Source organism: Ornithorhynchus anatinus, chromosome 9 (assembly GCF_004115215.2).
Source record: "Ornithorhynchus anatinus isolate Pmale09 chromosome 9, mOrnAna1.pri.v4, whole genome shotgun sequence".
Classification (NCBI taxonomy): Eukaryota; Metazoa; Chordata; class Mammalia; order Monotremata; family Ornithorhynchidae; genus Ornithorhynchus; species Ornithorhynchus anatinus.
In genome coordinates, this window is record NC_041736.1 from 24,046,047 (window position 1) to 24,055,688 (window position 9,642).

The window sequence follows — 9,642 nt, forward strand, 5'->3', positions numbered from 1 at the left end:
AATGAATGATGATATTTGTTAAGCATTTACCGTGTGTTAAGCACTGTTTCAAGTGCTGGGGTAGGTACAAGCTAATCAGGAGGCTGTCCCACAGAAGGCTCAGTCTTAATCCCCATTTTACAGATGAGGTTGTTGAGGCACAGGGACATGAAGTGACTTGCCCAAGGTCACACAGCAGACAAGTGGTAGAGGCTGGATTAGAACCCAGATCCTTGTGACTCCAAGGCCTGTGCTCTGTCCCCTAGGCCATGCTGCTTCCATATCAGAACTAGGCCATTGCATCCATCCCTTGTCACCAGTCTCCCCAATCCAGGCTTACCTATATGCCGCTTCCCAAATCATCTTGAAGCATTGCTCAAAATACATCCTTCCACTTCTCAAACCCTCGAATGGCTTTCAATTTCCCTCTGCATCAATTAAAACTCCTCACAGTTGGTTTTCCCTCTTCTCCCAACAATAGCTAAACAATAAATCCCCAACTGCAGTAATTCTTATAATTGAGGCAAAGTCTTTATGTAAAATTGGAGCATGCTGGAAACTGGCCAAGCCGAGGTAAGAACCTGGTTTTCTGATGACAAAGATTGCTGCTTTCTTGCCCCCTTAGCTTAGCCACTTTGTCTCGAGAAATGTAACCTCTTTACGCTTTGAAAAATTATCAGATGAACCTGGTATACAGTACTGCTTAACAAATAATGTAGCTCGGATATTTGAGGAAAATCTCTTATGGCACCCATACTGTTGCTTCTCAGGGAGAAAGTTATGGTTATAATAATCACATTTTGTTTCCAAAGTTCTCTGGGCATGCTCTTTGCTGCTAACAACCCTCCCTAATATACTCCCATCACATCGAGGCTTTTGCATTTTATGGCCTTGGTGGTTTTCTCTGCCCCAAATCTCATCTTGTTTCTGCTCCATGGCTGGAGAAGCCTCCTTAGGCTTAATATTTCTGGGCCTGAATTGGGCTGAATTGTGCCAAATAGGAGTTGTGCAGCCAGATGGGGAGGGAACATTATGCTGTACACAATATTAACTTGAAATGCAATTTAAAATGATTATGTCTGCAGAGAGGAAACTTGAACCACCACAAACTCTTGTTCAATTTCGAGGCATCTGCTTATGTGACGTATGTAAACTACTGGCTTTGCCTTTGATATGAGTAGCCCTAATTTCATGGCTCCTGAATTGTAGGTGGAACTATCCATATTGGAGATGAAACCCTGGGAGGAGAGGTTCTCACCACTGGAGTGAGAAGCAGAGTTGCTCAGTGGATAGAGCACAGGCCTGGGAGTCAGAAGGACCTGGGTTCTAATCCTGCCTCTGACGCTTGTCTGCTGTGTGACCTTGGGCAAGTCACCTCACTTCTCTGGGCCTCAGTTTCCTCATCTGTAAAATGGAGATTGAGAATGTGAGGCCCTGCATGGGACGGGGACTGTGTCCGATCTGATTATCTTGCCTCTACCCCAGCGCTCAGCACAGTGCCTGGCACAGAGTAAGCGTTTAGCAAACACCATAAAAGAAAAAAAAAGATGGGGGCCCATGACAGATCCTGAGGGACACCCATCGATAGGGGGTGAGAGGCAGAGGAAGAACACACAAAAGAGACCAAAGTGCAGTGTTCTGAAATGTAGGAGGAGAAATGGGAGAGAACTGATCAGTAAAACCAACTCTGGAGAATGTTTCCGGGAGAAGGGAACGATTGACATTGTCAAAGGTAGCAGAGAGGTTGAGGAGGATTAGCATAAAAAAGAAAGTAAGATTACTGAAGACACAAGCACATTATTGAAGACACATCCTTATTGAAGGCACATCTTCTCCAGGAAGCCTTCTCTGCTTGAGTTTTCCTCTCCTCTTCTCCCACTCCCTTCTGCGTCACCCTGTCTTGCTCCCTTCATTCATTTTCCCTACTTTCCCCCCAGAACATCTACATATATCTGTAATTTATTTATTCATCTATTTATTTATTCATATATATTAATGTCTGTCTCCTCCTCTAGGCTATGAGCTCTTTCTGGGCAGCGAATGTATTGATGTCATAAAAGACTCTCCCAAGTGCTTAATACAGTGAGCACACAGGAAGCGCTCAATAAATATGATTGAGTTAGACCTTGGAAAGAGGTCTCCTGGGAGTGAATAGGGCAGAAACAGGATTAAAGAGCATCAGAAAGGGAGTTGGAAGGAGGTTTGGGGTGGGGGGAAAGGGGGTAAGAGGCAGAGGGTGTTATCTACCCATTCAAAGAGTTTGTGCAGGAGTGGTGGAATGAGGGGGATGGGATTTTAGCTGGTGGATGCATTGAGAGGCCGAGAAAGTTTTTTTTTGGATGGGTAGCTAGACTGTGGGATAGAGATTGTCTCTGACCTGATTAATTTGTATCTAGCCCTGTCCAAACCCCTCCAACAGGTGGCTTGCACCAACTGCATCCACTTCAACTCTTCCGACTACCTCTTTAACACTCTATAATCCAGCTTCTGCCCCCTCCACTCCACCGAAACTAGGCTCTCCAAGGTCACCAAAGATCTCCTCCCTGCCAAATTGAATGGAATCTACTCCGTGCTAACCCTTCTCGACCTCTCAGCTGCCTTCGACACTGTGGACCACCCCCTTCTCCTGGAAACAGCATCTAACCTTGGTTTCTCAGACACCTTTGTCTCCTGGCTCTCCTCCTACTTCTCTGACCAATCATCCTTGTCATCTCTCACCGGCTCTTCCTCTCCCTCTCACCCCTTAACTGAGGTGGCGTCCCTCAGTGTTCAGTTCTATGTCCCCTTTTATTTTTCATCGGAACGAATGACCCTGGAGAGCTTACCCACGTCCATGGTATAACTTTCCACCTCTTCATACCTATAAATTATGTATAAATATAATAGAGAGAGAGAGATTGAGAAAGATGTCTGTATCCCCCTCTAGACTGTAAACCTGCTGTGGAGAGGGACCGTGTCCATCAACTCTGTTACATTATACTCTCCTAAGCCCTTAGTTCAGTGCTCTGCACACAGTAAGCGCTCAAAAAATACCATTTATTGATTGACTGATTACTTGGATGACTCCCAAATTTAACTCGCCTTCCCAGATTCCTCATTTTCTACAATCCTGCATTTTCTCCTGCCTCCAGGATAAGAACAGCAAGGAAGGTATTTGTTAAGCCCTTACTATGCGTCGAGCACTGCTCTAAGTGCTGGGGTAGGTACAAGGTAATCAGGTTGGACATAGTCTCAGTCCCACATGGGGCTCATAATCTTAACCCTCACTTTACAGATCATCAAAGTTCCAAACCAATACCATCATTAAATCATATAGCCAACAACAAATGGCAACTCAGGAACCCAGCCAGTCAGACCCCAGAATGCAGTCAGTAGAGAAGCAACATGGCCTAGTGGATAGAACAAGGGCCTGGGATTCAGAAGGGCCTGGGATTCAGAAGGACCTGGGTTCTAATCCCAGCTCCACCACTTGTCTACTGTTTTACCTTGGGCAAGTTACTTAACTTCTCTGGGCCTCAGTTTCTTCATCTGTAAAATGGGGATTAAGAGTGTGAGCCCCATGTGAGACAGGGACTGTGGCCAACCTGATCAGCTCATATCTACCCCAATCCTTGGAACAGTGCTTGACACATAGGAAGAGCTTAAATTAATGCCATTATTATTATCATTATCATTAAAGCAATGTTCAGCATATCATTCTTTCTTAATATAGGCACTTAGTAGAGTGCTTTGCAAACAGTAAGCACTTGAAAAGTACAATTGACTGATTGATTCTCATTTTTTTCTCTTTCTATTTTTCATTTTCATTTTCTTTCTCTTCTTCATTTGCTCTCTGTCTCATTCTCATTCATCATGCTACAGTTTTCTCTTTTAGGAGCATGAGTGTTCATTAGTAAAATATTTCTTAGCAAAGCACAACATGACTGGAAATAAAGACATTTCGCCCAAATGTTCTTCCTTCCTTTCTATTAATTTTCTATGAACAATTCCTAAGACAGTCAAGATGCACCTGGTAAAATAAATCAAAACCTGGTCAAAGATCGATCACAACAGATAATCATCCGAGTTAAGGCAAACCACGTACCAGTAGAGCAAAACTAGAATTTAAGAAAGCATGTGGAAAATATAGAGACTTGTTATTTCAAAAGAATGGTTTCCTTTTCAGCTCCAATAAGAACGGAGACGTGAGACTTTGCAGTGATTTTATGTACTTGATCTTTCGGTTGTAATTAGTTGTCAGTACTGTTGTCAGCTTGGGGAATCCTTCTCCCCTAAATGGTCCAAAATAGCAAAGCTGGTGTTTCACAAGGCTTCCCTCTAGGTATGAAATGAATAGCTCCCCAAATGTTTTCTTTTCACGAGCCGCGAGCAGAATTATGTTTTGAGTGCCATCTGGGTTGACTGAATATATTAACAATACACTAATACGTTATCAACATTTTCAGGATACATCAAGGGTTTATTCAATTAAATCCCTTGGGCCAGGGATGGCATCCAAATCTATAGAATTTTGGAGGGATGCCAACTCTATAAATGCATTGCAAGGAGAATCTATGGTTCCAGTGATCGATGATGCCTAGAACAGCCATCTTGGATTTCTCCTCTCTTGAGAAATATCCTGAATGTTTCCTCAACCTTTCTATATGATATTGCCATTAACGCAGAAAATTAGGCACAAAAATCAGTGAGATGTTTCCAAGCTGCCGACAGAAGCGTACGATCCTTGATCACAGGGCGCTAATGGCAGAGACAGACACAAACAATATTTACAAATAGAGTAACCAGAATAAGCGTTCGACTGTACAGTTGGTTTTATATGAGTGCTGAGGAAAGGGATGAATAAATGAATTGTTTAGCATAGCCAGAAAATTCACAAAGCAAATATAACTGGCAGTCTTTTTAATGGTGACTGCGACTGAGGGAATTTAAGTGACTTGTCTTTGGTTCTTTACTTTGGATTCTTTCCCTTTTGCTTTTCTTTCGGGTCGATCAAACTACATCCCTGTCACCCGTCGCCGGGGACAGGTTCTTTCGGAATCGGCACGGAGAGAGAAAGAGAGAGAGAGAGAGAGAGAGAGAGAGAGGGGCTGGGGATGGAAAACCTGAGTTTTGTAAAGAATTTATTCCGTGGGGCAGATTTAATTAATTATTTAGACACGACAATCGGCCTTCCCTTTTGGGGGAAATATGGTGTTAAAGCTTCCCTGATGGGAGGAATACACTAGTATGTTACTCGAGTGTGGGCGGACACCAGGGCCCGCCCAGGAAGAGCTCGTTAATGGTTTACTCACAATGTGGTGAGGCGGCTAGTTCCCACCATGTGCGCACCCACTTGGGAGGGATCCACTTAAGTGTTCAATCTATTTATGCGCCGAACCCATTTAGGCCTTAGACTTACTTATGCGTTATACTCACTCGTGCGTTAAACTCACTTGCACGTTACACTCGCTTGTACGCTACCCACTTACGCACTAAACTCACATGTGCATTATATTCACTTATACATTGCCCGCTTATGCACTAAGCTCACATATGCGTTACACTCATACATTACCCACTTATGCACTTAAGCCAGTTATGCGTTACACTCACCCGTCCCGCGACCCCTGTCTCTGTGCGTTGTTCCTGGTGGCAGAATGGTGTCTGGTGCTTGGGACAGGGAGAGACACGTGGGTGGCTGTTGCTACCACTGTGATCTTCCCAGAGAGACCCGAGAACCAGAGGCAACAGGTATTTATTACCTTTGATTTGGGTGGTCCCCACTTCCTTCCTGTTCAATCTCCGCCCTCTTCCGCTCCCTTCCCTTCCATACTTTATTGGGTGGGCACGGAGGTGAGGGACACCAATCTTCCCGTCCCGCCTCCTCTGGCCAGAGAGGTTACGTCACTGATGGCATTTTGACCTTTGGGTAGCCGGTGCCCAGGTCCACCTTGGCACAGTCCCTCAATCCCTCCCACCAGCATCGGAATACCAACCCTCCTGACAGCCGGGTTTTCTCCATTGGTTCCTCGATGAAATCATGCTGCATTGGGATCCCTTCCCCAACCTCCCCAACCTAACTGGGGACTTTTAACACACCCTCTTCACCTCTGTTCCCTGATACCGACCCCTCTCTGGGTGGCATTTCTCAGTGCTTAAACCACTGAGAAGCACACATCCCTCTTCTTCCTGTTGTAAAAATATGGTCTTACTCCACCAGAATCATAACTGTTAGCCATAATTCTGGTAAACAGAGAGGGATCATTATTTTGTGAGGACCAGGGCCCAGTGGTTACCTCGACTTCCAAGAACAAGCTTTGTTAATTGCAAGAGTTCTACTAGTAACTACTAGTAATTGCAAGAGTACTACTAGTAGCTTGACAAGTAATAGTCATGGTGGTGGTGATAGTCGTCCTAGAAGTTGTCATGGTGTTCACTTTAGGTTCGTTGTGTACAATATGACACTGTCCAATGCACTTGGGAAACTACAACACAAATACAAGACCTGCACATACAAGTTCAAGGGGCGCTTACTATTTGATCAGGGGATCCAAGCATAAGAATACTTACTGATAGGGTCATCGGTATAAGTCATTGACTATACAATTGATCATACATGAATTGTCCTTTGTATTCAAAGACACTCTTTTTTAAAGTCCTCCAAGGGCTTAATACAGTGTTCTACACCTAGAAAGCACTCAATAAATCATCATCGATTGGTTGATTGGTTTGACAGTGAAGTTTGCTCATGAACTCATGATGGGCTGAAAAGCCTATGGAGGACTCCCCTCCTGTCCCCACTCTGCCAACCACCAAAATAAAAGTCTGTTCTTTGTTATGTTTCTATGTTTAACCTTTCTGGAACCGATGCTGTTTTCTCTTTTACATAGTAATGATGGCATTTGTTAAGCGCTTACTATGTGCAGAGCACTGTTCTAAGTGCTGGAGAGGATACAAGGTGATCGGGTTATCCCACATGGGGCTCACAGTCTTCATTCCCATTTTACAGATGAGGTAACAGAGGCACAGAGAAGTTAAGTGACTTGCCCAAAGTCACACAGATGACAAGCGGCTGACCGGGGATTTGAACCCATGACCTCTGACTCCCAAGCCCGGGCTTTTTCCCACTGAGCCATCCTTTTCTCTCATTTTGTAACGCCTTGAGGGCTGGGATTGTATTTACCAACTCTTTCATATCCTCTCAAGTGCTTAGTACACTGCTCTGCACACAGTGGATCCTCAGTCAATACCATCAATCGATTGAGGTGAAAATTTTGCTCCAAGAGGGACTCTTCTTTCTCAATAGCAGTACATCCTGTTGATGAAGCCTTCTGATTTCATTATATAGACCTCAAAAGCCTTCATTTAGAAATGTCATTTGAATTGCTGCATAATGCTACTTCCACCCTGTAAGTACAGATATGAAACTTGGGAAACATTTTCACATGGTACAAAATGGCATTTAAAATGATCGAAACAAATGAAAATTTTCAGGTTTAAAAATCAAGAATTGTATTTTCTACACTTCTAGGCCTCTAAGGAGGAAACTATATGGACATGAAATTTTAATTTTTACGTATTGAAAGTCATATTGCATAATTAGATTTTAACAATCTTATTGCAATTTCATTTAAATAAATCCAAAGTGAATACCTTTTTATGACTTTACAGAGTAAGTTTATCAATATCATCAGGAAAAACAGAGTTGACTAGAGGCATTTATGGAGGGGAAATAGGACAATTAGTCAGTAAATCATCTTTATTGAGAACTTACACACAGTGTGCAAAGCATTTGGGAGAGTACAATACAATAGAGTTGGCAGACATGGTCACTCCCCATAAGGAGCTTACAGTCTACGGGGGAGAAAGACTTTAAAATAAATTACAGTGAGGGAGAAATAATAGAATATATGGTAATGGACATAAGGGCTTTGGAGCTGGGGTGAGTATCAGAGTGCTCAGGGACATGGACTCAGGTTCAAAGATGAGGGAGTATGTATACAAGGAGGGTTGAAAGGCTAGTCTAGGAAGGCTTCCTGGAGGAGATGAGATATTAGTAGGCCTTTGAAGATGAGGAGCATGGTGGGTTGTTGGAAATGAAGGGGTGGGGGGAGATTCCAAACAGGAGGGAGGGGATGATCAAAGGCTAATGATGAGACAGAAGAGATTGAGGCCTAGTAAGTAGTTTACTCTGATAAGTGGAGTGAAGTTCTAGAGGAAGAGGAAGAGAGTTAGTAAGCCGTTTGAATGTCTTAAAACCAATGGTGAGGAGCTTCTATTTGATTTAGAGACGGGATCAGAGTTGACCATATTTTAAGAGGCCCAGCAGTGGGTTGGATTGTCTCTATCTGTTGCTGAATAGTACATTCCTAGCGCTTAGTACAGTGCTCTGCACACAGTAGGCGCTCAATACGATTGAATGAGTAGATGGGCGTTGAATATTATTACCTGATTGAGTAGTAGCTCAACAATATAAACACTCCTAATATCACTGCCCCCTCACTGGAGAGTTTCCAGTGCTGTACCGGTCTCGGCTCTGGGAGGGAGAGTCCAGCAGAGGCCTACCCATTCCATTCCCAGCTTGGCCAGTGGCTAGCGAGTGGAAGGCAATCAGCTACAAGTCAAACCTATCCTGTGCTGGGCAGCAACGGCATGGGAAAGAGTCGAGGGCAGAGACTGGTTTACCGCGTGGAAAGAGGCAATGTTAAACCACTTCTGGATTTTTACCAAGAAAACTCTATGGATCCACTACCAAAATGATTGCAAGTGGAGGTGAGGCATTCTGGGAGAGATGAGTCTGTGGAATCGCTATGGGTCAGAGTCGGCTCGATAGCATAAGACAAGACAATATCACAGCTCCTTTGGTCTCTCTCCACAACAGTAACTTTTATGGACACCATCTAGATGATTACCTATATTTTTTATTTTTCAACTTAAGGGTAAACATCGGAAAGAATGTTCAAAGTCAATTTTGCACTGTTCCCATTTTATACTTCCCACAAAGAAAATGAGTGTTTTCATTTATGTTTTGATTTTCCTTAGGAGGATATGAATAGTTAGCTTTATTAGAAATTATCAATTATGCCTGACACACTGCAGACCACCCACTGACTGCAATATGGGATTCAAGTAGCAGGAATAGGAGGAAGAGCTCATAGATTTTTCAGAAATATCTCATCATCTTGCCTTTGGGAGGGATTCATTTTGTTGGTCTCATCTAGACACTGTTTGGAAAGTAGTCAAGGATTAATTGAACTATAAAAACAGGAACATTAGGGGTGAGTGAAACTTTTGCCTTAGAGAAGCAATGGGGCCATATGAAAAGTGTACCAGTCTGAGAGTCAGAGGACCTGAGTTCTAATCCCTCTTCTGCTCTTGCTACCTGTGTAACCTTGGGCAAGAAACTATCCGGTGTCTCATTTTCCTCAATTGTTAAAAAAGGCTTCATAGTTCTCAGTCGAATCCACAGACACCATTCTCTGGCTTCTATAAGCCCACATGTGGTAACTGGAGAAAATTAACGTTAGAAGATAAAATTCTCATTTGTGTCAAAATTAGAAAATTTTTAGGGTTAAGCAGCTTCTAACAGTGTGAGCTCCTAATTTCTTTTATTCGTTTGCTTTCATATTCTGCAGTGGTTTGAAGATTAAGTAAAATTTAGGAGGACAGTGACCCACTGCTTTT